This window comes from Hippopotamus amphibius, chromosome 3 (genome assembly GCF_030028045.1).
Source record: "Hippopotamus amphibius kiboko isolate mHipAmp2 chromosome 3, mHipAmp2.hap2, whole genome shotgun sequence".
Classification (NCBI taxonomy): domain Eukaryota; kingdom Metazoa; phylum Chordata; class Mammalia; order Artiodactyla; family Hippopotamidae; genus Hippopotamus; species Hippopotamus amphibius.
The window spans coordinates 89781566-89792581 of record NC_080188.1 but is presented as its reverse complement, the minus strand read 5'-3'; positions in this window follow the sequence as shown (position 1 = coordinate 89792581).

Genomic DNA, 11016 nt, shown 5'->3' with positions numbered 1-11016 from the left:
ATGCACGAGCCACCAGACAGGACCCTGAGTCAGAATGATTGGCCAGAGACAACCCGGAACCTGATCCCATCACCATAGAACCCGAGACTAGGAGCCAAGTTACAGAGCAGTCCTCCTGGCTTCTCTTACCCTGCTGCTCGCCCCCAGGTGCCCCTTCCCAATAAAATCTCTTGCTTCGTCAGCACATGTGTCTCCTCAAGACAATGTCGTCTCCTGCAACATTATCAGAAGTGGGACCCCTTCCAGGACCTAAGAGTGGACTCTCAGCTGGCATGTGTAAATGAACTGTCCGAGGAGACACACGTGCTGACAACGCAAAAGACTTCACTGGGAGAACAGCAGGGTAAGGGAACCCAGGAGAACTGCTTGCCACAGGGCTCACAGTCTCAGGTTTGATGGTAATTGGGATTCGCTTTCCAGGTTGTCTCTGGCCAGTCATCTTGTCTGTGCCCGTATTTGGTCTGATTCAAGACCCTTCCTGGTGGTGCTCGCATCTCTCACTCAAGATGGTTTCCAGCGCGAGGTTTCTGGGAGGTTGGCAGGACATATTATGAGCTGGCATCTCCTCCCTTCTTTTGGCCCCTCCCAAATTCTCCTGGTTAGTTTTCAGTGGCAGCATTGTGTTCCTTATTGGGATGTCCTGTTGTGAGACAACTCATGCAAGCAGTTATTATCATGCCTGGCCAAGGCGGACAATTTCAGACAACAGTTCCCTAACAGGGAGAGATAGGGCTCAACTCTGAATAGAACAAAGGCAAGAGAAGACTTATAGTCAAGGAGCAGCGTGGGGGCAGTGGATGGAAAATTGTTAGGAGGAAAGATCTAGGCTTAGAGAGATTCTTACTAGACTGATTCAGCGTTCTTCTTGAAGGTAGATCAAAGTGATAAACCACCCAGGGTGGAGGATGCAGAATTTGATCAGATACAGAGGGTGAAGAATTTTTTATAAACTGATTTAACAGGATTCTTAATGAAGCTGAATTAAGCCTTCCAAGGACAGAGCCCAAGTTCATGGTCTAGTCAGTTAAGGGCTCAGAGAATCCTGACTCAAGTTTAGTCAGAGAGAATTTTTGTCAATACTAAAACTTCAAATAACCTTGAAATGATAGAACAATCAGTTCGCTTACTGTTTTTTGTTTTGTTTTTGTTTTGTTTCTGTCAAGAAAAGGGAATGTTTACCACTCTGTCACCATTCCCTATGACTTAGTCAAGTTCCTTTTGGTTGTAAGACACAGAAATCCACTCAAATTAGGTCAATCACAAAGGAGGAATTTTTCATGAGGACCTAGTGTAACCAAGCCTCATGAAGAACTAAATCTAAGACCTGGGAAAAAAATCAGAAAGCAAAGCATCTCTCTCTCCCTCTCTCTCTCTCTCTCCCTCCCTCCCTCTCTCTCTCTCTCCCCTCTCCCCCCAACCCCATGCTGTTTTCTACAGGCTGGTTTTTGTCTGTAAAAGCAGATCTGATTTAACCACTGTGGATCGCTATTCATTACTGCTCTGAGTTGCTTGTGCAAAAAAAATCACATGGTAACAAGGTGATTGTTGTGGCCCATATCTATGGGCAGGAAGGTAAGGATTGATTCTCTAAGAAAGGCATCATGGCCCAGGCCACCAAAACAAGCTGTCCCACTGTATACACACATTGTACTTTCCAGCACTGAATGCCTGCAAAACACTGGCACTTAATCTAGCAGATCCAGTGTAAATTATGAAAATTCAGGTGTGCCAGAAGGCAAAACATTAACAAATGACCATATACATATGGCCTCAACTAATATATTGTATGCCACATCTAAAGATTTTTTTCCTATACCCAAACTAAAAAATTATCTGGACCTGATTTTGCCACTGATGAGCCTTACATCTCGTAAAGAAGGAAACTGGAAAGAGGAAATGAGAATTTTTCTCTCTCCATATCAAAAAGAGGCCTATTGTTACTAGTCTCCTACATGCAAGCAGGAATTAGGAGTTAAATTCCGCTGTAATAATGACAATGCGTCTTAAAAATCACACCCAGAAATCTGGCTGATTAAGTCACATAAAATTCATGTAACTCCTTTGCCCTTTTAAGAAAACTTGTTTCTGTCATCAGCTAATCTAATAAAAGGTTTTTGCTCACATTAGAAGTTATTTATATGCTTATTTTATAATTCTAAAACATGTGGCAGTAAAGTACAGGCGTAACATAAAATAACTAGAAAATGTTAATAGTTGATTAACCGTTAAATCTAAAAAGAGAGCCAGGAAAGATAGATTCCATTTTAATGCAGTCAATTTAGAGACTTCACCCTGTTTCATTTCTTCTTTTTTAACAATAAATTCCTGCTTTTGGCTATTACTTTTAAACACTGTTGAGTTGAACCTTGCAGGAGGTATAAGAGGCATTTTAAGAGAGGCATTTTCCTTTGAGGAGGTCAAAGTACGGGAACTAATGCTTCATCACTTACAAGAAGCTTACAAGAAGCTAGGCAGTAAAGGAAAAATACACACTGAAATTTCAGAAAATTCAAGATCCGTGGCTGAAAGCCATGTATGAGTGATACAGAGGACGAGACTACATCTGTTTTATATGTCATACCAGGTTTTCCTACCGGTAACTTTAGCTTTTACAGGAAAAAATTGATTCTTTGTAATATTAAGTCAGATTAATATTCATTCTGTGACATTTCCACAGTGGGAAATATTGCACAATTATTTCTGTCCCACCTTCTGCAGCTCTCCAACTCTTGGAGAAAGCTTGGGCTTTGAAAGCCATGACATTTGTGAATCACTCCAAAACATAGATCCCACGGTTATGGGTCAAAATCACAGGGTATCAATCTCATGCTGTAAAGCTAATTCTTGTGGTTAATAAATAATAGACACTGTACTTAGATGTCCTGGCCTCAGTACAATGCTTACTGGGAGTTTATAAGTCATTATTTTCCCACTGCTAGACACTGGGTTTGTGTGAGTGTGTGTGTCTGCTGAATAAGCTATACATGCCACTCTCCCATTCTTTCCACCACCAATCAAGGAACCTCATTCTGACCCCAGCCTGCTTCCTGGTGCCTAAATATATGTCTCTCTCCCCACTGTCACTGCCCTGGTCCAAGCCCGCATCACTGCTGCCCAGAACTATTAGAGGCTTCTGCACTGGCCCCTGGTCCTCCTGTGTTTCTCATTATCTAGATGACAGAATGATGTGCTATACTCATTGGCTTGCCAATCCCTAGAAAAAAGTCCAAACTCTCTGAAGCTGTGGACATCATTTCCTGTTTCCTTCCTTCTCTGAATTCCTTCTTTAAAAATAACCAGTGACTAAGAACAATGAATATCTCTATTCCTTTTAATCTGGAAGAGCCTACAAGTGCTCCCTGGTAAATAGAGGTCCTTCTTCAGCTAGGGACTACTGAAATTACCCTCCCTATACAAGCATTCTCACTAATCCACTGGCATTTCATTCCGAGAGTCCATACACATGGGCTGATTTGGCAGACAGCGATGACATTTTTTTTTTCCTTATTGAACTAGAAATCTTTGCCGGAAAGGGGTCTCTTCATTTTATTGAGTGCAGTGTTAGAAAAGTGTAATTCTGCTAGAGTAAAAATAGCAACTTCGAACAGCAGTGTATCATATATTTAATAATAGCTATGCAATCTTAATGCAAATATTTAACATTGTGGAAAATTAAAATATCCCAAGCTCTGAAAAATCTCTTTATTGGGGAAAAAAAATTAATCTTTTTGACATTCTTTAAGCAATCTGTATTTAGAATTTCCTTTATCAACTGTATTACTTTCATAGTTACAAAGAAGGATGATTTTTTTTTTGTTTTGTGTTTTTTTAACTAATCAAATAAGTAGCTAATTTATATTACTTGCCTCCTGCAGGCATTTTATTACCACATTGAAGAGGTGAGAAAATAAGTCTTTAATATGCATAGATGCTTTCCTTAAGCAATTTAGAAGGGTATATACAACAGGAACTCTTTCCAGATCTCTGCCACCACACAGCTAAAAATTATATTGAAATTCAGCTATTTAACCTTCATAAATGAAGTAACCTGCATAGCTAACATTAAATGTTTGATTTAATTTACTTGCACAGGTAGCTGCTCACTGGGAAGGTATTTAACCTTAAAGTTAACGATATCAGATCTATTCCACAGTGTATGTGCTTCCAATTGCTTTCTACAGCACTGCACAAACTAATATTACCTTCTCATTTTAGCACTATCCATGGGCACGAGAAAGACATTATCCTCAATTATAAACTGCATAACATCTTTGTCAACTTCAGCTGCCTTCCACCTCAAGAGCAGTAGGTGAGAAAAACAGGGACAGGACCAGATGTCCTCGGAGAGCAGATTCAAGGAGAAACCTCTTAGAGCCAAGTAGGAAGGAAGGTCTGTTTCAATTGTGTCTATGCCAGGAGGGCTTCCTTTTCCCTTTTGATATTTGTACCTCAGCCACCTTTAGGACACATAGGGGTTTTTTGTTGGTGCGTGTGGGTGTATTTCTAAAGGAAGGGAGTGACTACAGAAGTACTAGACATCTTTGGAGAATTTACCAACATCTCAGAGGGGGAAGGCCTTTCTAATCATGATTTAAAAACTCAGAAATCCTAAGATTTTTAAATGAATAAATTTTGCTACCTACAAAACAAGTATTTATGCATGGTAAGAGTCACCAAGCAAAGTGAGAACATGTAAAAAACTTGAGGAAAAGTACAACTATGTCATAAAGGCTTCACTCCCATTTAATATATAGAATTTCTATGAATCAGTTTTAAAAGTCTAATAACGCATTAGAAAAATGGCAAAAAATATGAGCGCATAATTCATTTTCAAGAAGTAAACATCACTCTCAAATAAATGAAATAATGCCCAACTTCATTCATAACAGAAGTACAATGGTACCAAGATACAAGTATTTATTATCAGACTCGCAGGGATTCAGCGGTTTAACATGATAACGTAGGTGACACAGAGCAAGAGACGCTCTCATACACTGCTGATGAGTCCACAATTTCAAAACTTATATGGGAGATAATCTGTCAATATCCAGCAAATTTACAAACGTATACACCCAGAAATGCCACTTCTGGGAATATATCCCATGGATGTACTCATACACTTAGGAAAAGATATTTCTTGTAACATTTTTTTTTCTAAGAGCAAAAATGAGCAAACAACCTAAATGTTCACCTACAGTGGATCTGTTAAATGAAAGAGTAGACATAGGAGAATACTATGCTATCATTTAAAAAAGAATGAAGCTCTTTGTATACTAAATTGACCTCCAAGATACACTATCAGGTTAAAAAATAAATAAAAAATCAAAGTGTGGAGCAGTGTGTGTAGTATGCATATATTTGTGTAAAAAAGAAACAGAGAAAAAATATTAGATAATAAAGATACCTGAGAATAAATGACACATAAGAAACTGGTAATATCAGTTTGCTGCACTGAGAATTGTATACCTGAGGGAGAGGAGTCAGAAGAAAACTCTGTGATGAATATCCTTGGTATTCTTACATTTTGAAATATGTAACTACTATCTTTACAGAAAATAAATAATTTTAAAAATCAAAAGAAGCAATTATTATTTTAGTCAACAAGTCATGTAGATTTTCTATGAATTTCATCTATTAAAAGTGTCTTTAACTCATCACAATGGAACAAAGATAATTAAAATTATTTTTTGAGAAAAAAAAAGGAATGCCCTTCTGTTTGAGCTGCTCTTGAAAACTGTCCATTCTGCACAATTCCAAATGATGTTTCAGCATTCTCCCCATTCCATCCCTCATCTTCTCTCAGAATGAGACACCACTGGATAACTTCTCTAGAAAATACAGGTAAGGACTTACAGCCTTTCACCAAGGTCCATGTGGAATCAGCCCAGGTTGGCTCAATATCAAGTTGTAAGTCTTCTTGGGACATATTTACTATATTTCTCCTCAAATAGGGAGGCCTGGTCCAACCTATGGTCTGACACTGGGATAGAACATTTTAAATGGGCCACTTAGAAAATTGGGGACATAAAAGAATTTTTTAATGTCAGGTTAGAAATTTGAAATGAAATTAAATATTCTTTGTTTTCATTTCTATTTTCTTTATGGTTGATTTTTGTGTGTTTTGTTTGTTTGTTTGTTTTAATATGGAGGCTCTTTAGTTATTGGCCAGAGGAAAGTGTTCAGTCCTAACTCAAAGAGCCACAGACTTTTCCCCAAGGTTAAGCCCTGGAGGAAATGGGACCAGCAGGGAGAGGCAGGAGGTGGCAGCAAAGGTAAATGTGGATCAGGCAGGTGCAAGATTATGTCAATCCTGTGTGTGGCCCAGAAACAAAGGGTGTCTGGGAGGGCTGGAAGTAAAATGTGACCCTAATTATTACTAAAAAGTCATCACTAACTGCCTGGCTATGTTTGAAACCTAAAGTTATCTCTAGTCCAACAGGACAGCAAGATGTATGTTATCACAATTGAAAATAGGTAGTTTTTAAATACCACCTGCAATAGCAATGTAGGGCAAGCCAGGAGTGCTTTTAGGGAAATATATTTAACTACACAAGAGAGACACAGGAGAGCAGATACGAATAAAAATAAAAACTCAGCCCAAGAGATAATTCCCCATATTTACATTTTTGTAGTCACCAAGAATTTTCCCTCTGGCACAAAGTCTTTTTCCTCATAAACTCAACCTGGGCATAATATGTTCCTTCTCCCTTTTTTTCCCTCCCAGCTCACGTTTTGACTTTGGGTTCCTGTCATTGGCATCACCTTTGACAATTCATCGTCTTCAGTTGTCCAGTGACAGACGCATAAAAATGCCTGCTGCCATGTTGCTTACTTCAGCACCAGACTTGACATCACTCTCCTCTAAATCACAGAAGCCACTTGCCAGTTTCTGTGACTTCAAGTTAATTTTCACTTGGCTCTCCTATTTATTTCACAATTCTTATGGGTAACGAACAAAGCAAAAATGGTGGTGGAAGAGCTTCTCTCCTCTAGACTCCCTGCTACCCCACCATGGATTTATAGCATGGCACACTTTTCCTCAGGGAAATTTTAGTATAGCTGCCCTCCACTCAGCGATAAAAGAGAAAAGACTTTATAAACTGGTATAGACATCGTCTTACACCCTTTAGGGGCAAGGTCCTTCCCTGCCCCTGTACCACAACAGAAACAGATACCACCATCAATGAAGGAAGTGGAGCATTTGACGTCCAAAGAGGGAACCCATGAGCGTTTCTACTCATTTCATTCTGCTGCTCCCAAAACTGGCTTAGAGAGGTACATGCAAAAAGTCAGCTACCTCTGTGACTGCAATCAAGGTAGGGACACAGCAGTGTTAGCAAATTAGGGAAGTAAAAGATCACTCTCCTTTCAATTTGAAGAAAAATATTTTAGTAAAGAAGAGACAAGCTAAGTGACTTAAATTTCACTGAATTAAAGTTATGTGCTTTTATCCTTATTTTCTGCGTAAAAGAAGCAACATGGGTAACTATTCTGAGCAGAAAATAAACTAATGAAAATGTTTGTGTATATTGTTTCAATGTGTATTATCTTGGCCTCCTTTGAGATCACTGTTTTTTGTTTCGGGGGTTTTGTTTTTTGTTTTTTGTTGTTTTTTTTTTCAGACTTTTCCATTTTCCTTTTTTTTTTTTTAATGGTTTTAAAATGCCTGACTTGCAGCTCACACTTGTAGATTTCCATGGGAACCAGCACTCTTCTTGAAATACAAGATAGTATTCTAACCAGCATTCTGAAACACCTCCAGGAGTCCTGTCTCTAGCACTGCTCAAGCCACTATTGTTGGGCTTTTATAGGTGAATTTCAGAGCTCCTTTGGATTACTTGAAAATGTGTGTCTCAAAGATGAAACATCTTTCACTGCCGGTGTCTCCTGCCTATGCATATTTTATTTTTGATCTTGTGTATTTCTGTTACTTTCTTTAAGGAAAAAAATAGTCATTATCACTTTTACTCCAGGAATTTACTTCCAATTAAATTTATGTACCCTAAAATCTAAAGTCCAGCTATTTTTTAAAATCCAGAAAAAAAAAATTTCATCAGAGGTAACAATGTATCAGTCCCCAAGACTATCTCAACTATAAATAGCTTTTATAGTTTATTAATTAACTGTAATATCTTCACCAAAAATCATTGATTTGAACAACTTTTTTTTAATGCTAATTGCTATGTTGGGAATACCGGCATGCATCGATTTAGGGGAAATAGCCAAAACCCTTTTACTGAAGGTAGAGGGAAATCCTATTACAGTAAAACCTTGGTTTGCGAGCATAATTCATTATGGAAACATGCTTATAATCCAAAGCACTTGTATGTCAAAGTGAATTTCCCCATAAGAAATAATGGAAGCTCAGACGATTCATTCCACAACCCAAAAATATTCATATAAAAATGATTACAATACAGTGATATAATACAAAATAATAAAGAAAATACAAAATATAAAGAAAAATAAATTAACCTGCACTTCCCTTTTAAAACCTTTGTGGCTGGTGTGAGGGAGATGAGAGAGGAGAGTTATTGTGTAGGACGACTTTCACTATCACTAAAGGAATCACTGCTATCTATTGGCTCATTGGAATCTTTTTCTTTTCGAGCAACTTTAACAATGAACCTATCCGATGACACTTGCTTTTGCCTCCTTTTGAGGATTTTGTGGAAATGTAACATTGTATTGCCATTAAACAGATTCATTGCTCCCACTGCTACAGCCTTATTCAGGTGGTGATTTTCTACAAAATTTTGCAGTTTCCCACATTTTACACATCTCCCTAATGTTATTTGAAGTGAGGGATTCTGCCCCCTTTTTCTCCTCCTCCTCTGCACACGAGATCTCCTCCATAACCTCTTGCTATTGCTGGTGATGCAGATCCATCAGTTCGTCTGTGGTCAGCTCCTGGCCATGTTCCTCCACGCAGCAAGAGAGAGAGAGAGAGAACCATTCGCTCAGTTGTGATCATGTGACATTTGGCATCACATAATACTTGTATTGCAAGACATCGCTCATTTATGAAGTTAAAATTTATTGGAAATGTTTGCTCACCTTGCAGAACACCAGCAGAACAAGTTATTCACAATCCAAGGTTTTACCATATTGCACAGATGCTATTTAATCCCACATTGTGCTACAGTGTTGTTATGAGCCTCCTGTCTTAAAGGAGCCTGTGCTGTTCAATATTGTAGCCAACAGCCACGTGCGTGTATTAAGCAGCAGAAATGTGGTCAGTCAGGATTAGGATATGCTGAAAATGTAAAATACACATTAGATTTTAAATTCTTAGTTTGCATTCACAACAAAAAGAAAAAAAAAGTAAATGTGTTGAGGGGATGGATGTGTTTTAGTTAATTATATGGGGGGAATTCTTTCACAATTTTTATGTATATCAAGTCATCACATTGTATACATTAAATATCTTACAATTTTATTTGCCAATTATACCTCAATAAAGCTAAAAAAATTTTAAATTTAGTGTACAAAAAAGAATGTGAAATATCTCATCAATAAATTTTATATAAATTATATGTTGAAATGATAAAATCCTGGATGTATTGGGCTAAATAAAATACATTATCAAAATTAATTTCACCTGTTTATTACTTTTTTTATATAGCTACATAAAATTTTTAAATTATGTATGTGGTATATATTAATATTATACTGATATAGATATATCATATGAGAGCACTGATATAGACATTTTAATGGTATCGAATAAGCTTAGGATCATTGTTCTTTACTATATCCTAAGGCCTAGCACATGTTTTAAATACCCCTAGTCCCTGGCATAATATAGGTGCTCAGTAAGTTATTTATTACATAAAATGACAAATGAAAGTGAAAACAATTTCTTAGTTATCAGGTGTATTTTGTCCATGGAAATCAAAATGTTCCATAAGCATGCAGAAATGAATAATTTGCATGCTTGAGACCTAAAGGAAGGCAAGTGTCAAGAGAGATAAATATGGAAAGTAAAGAAGTTGTGCTTAAAACAAAGAGTAAGTATTGGTCAAAATTGCAAAATCAAAGGCAAAGAGAGAGAGATATTTATAAGGTGTAATGAACATGATAAAGAATGTATATATATATTTGGGACTTCCCTGGCAGTTTAGTAGTTAAGACTCTGTGCTTCCAATGCAGGTGGCATGGGTTCAATCCCTGGTCAGGGAACTAAGATCCCACATGCCATGTGACGCAGCCAAAAAAAAAAAAGAATATATATATATATATTTCATAAGGATGGTAACAATGTAATTAAAAGATCAAGATAATTTATGGGAAATTTGGGCCACTTATTTCAAGAATAATTTATTCAAAGTCAAGATTTAAGAAAATTGAATCATAATTTGACTCTAGTAAATTTAATAGTTTCTGAAAGATTATATAAAAAGAAAAAATGGGTTTAAAAGATGCAATAATGGTGATTAGTGACATCATACCTAAGCTGGCTATAAATACCAACTACACAAAGTTTGCCTTTTTTTTGAACTTTAACTTAAATATACATTAGTTTTACCAGATATTAGAAGTAAGTTGAAAGTCAATTATTTACCATAGAGGGAAATACTAAATGTTGGAAAACAAATTAGGCAATTTGAAAATTTGCAAAATATTTAGTTAGGAGTAAATCTCTCGTTATCTTTGACTGTGAATCAATAGGACACTAAATATCTAGAAGGGAAAAATGGTATTATTAGGTGACACAGAGTTCTTAGTATACACTAGACACTGTCCTAAAAAATTTATATAAATTCTCATTTAATTTTCACAAGAGTTTCATGATTATCCCTGTTTTACAGATAATAAAAGTGAAACAGAGATTAACTGTGTGTCCAAGGTCACACAGCTGAGTGGCATAGCCTGAATACAAATCCAGGCAGTCTGGTTTCGGTAACCTTGCTTCTAATTACTCTGCTATACATTTATGAGCACCTGTCACCTGAGAGATGATTTAAATTACTTGTATAATCTTTACACAATTCTAAGAGAAGGTGCCATTCTTAC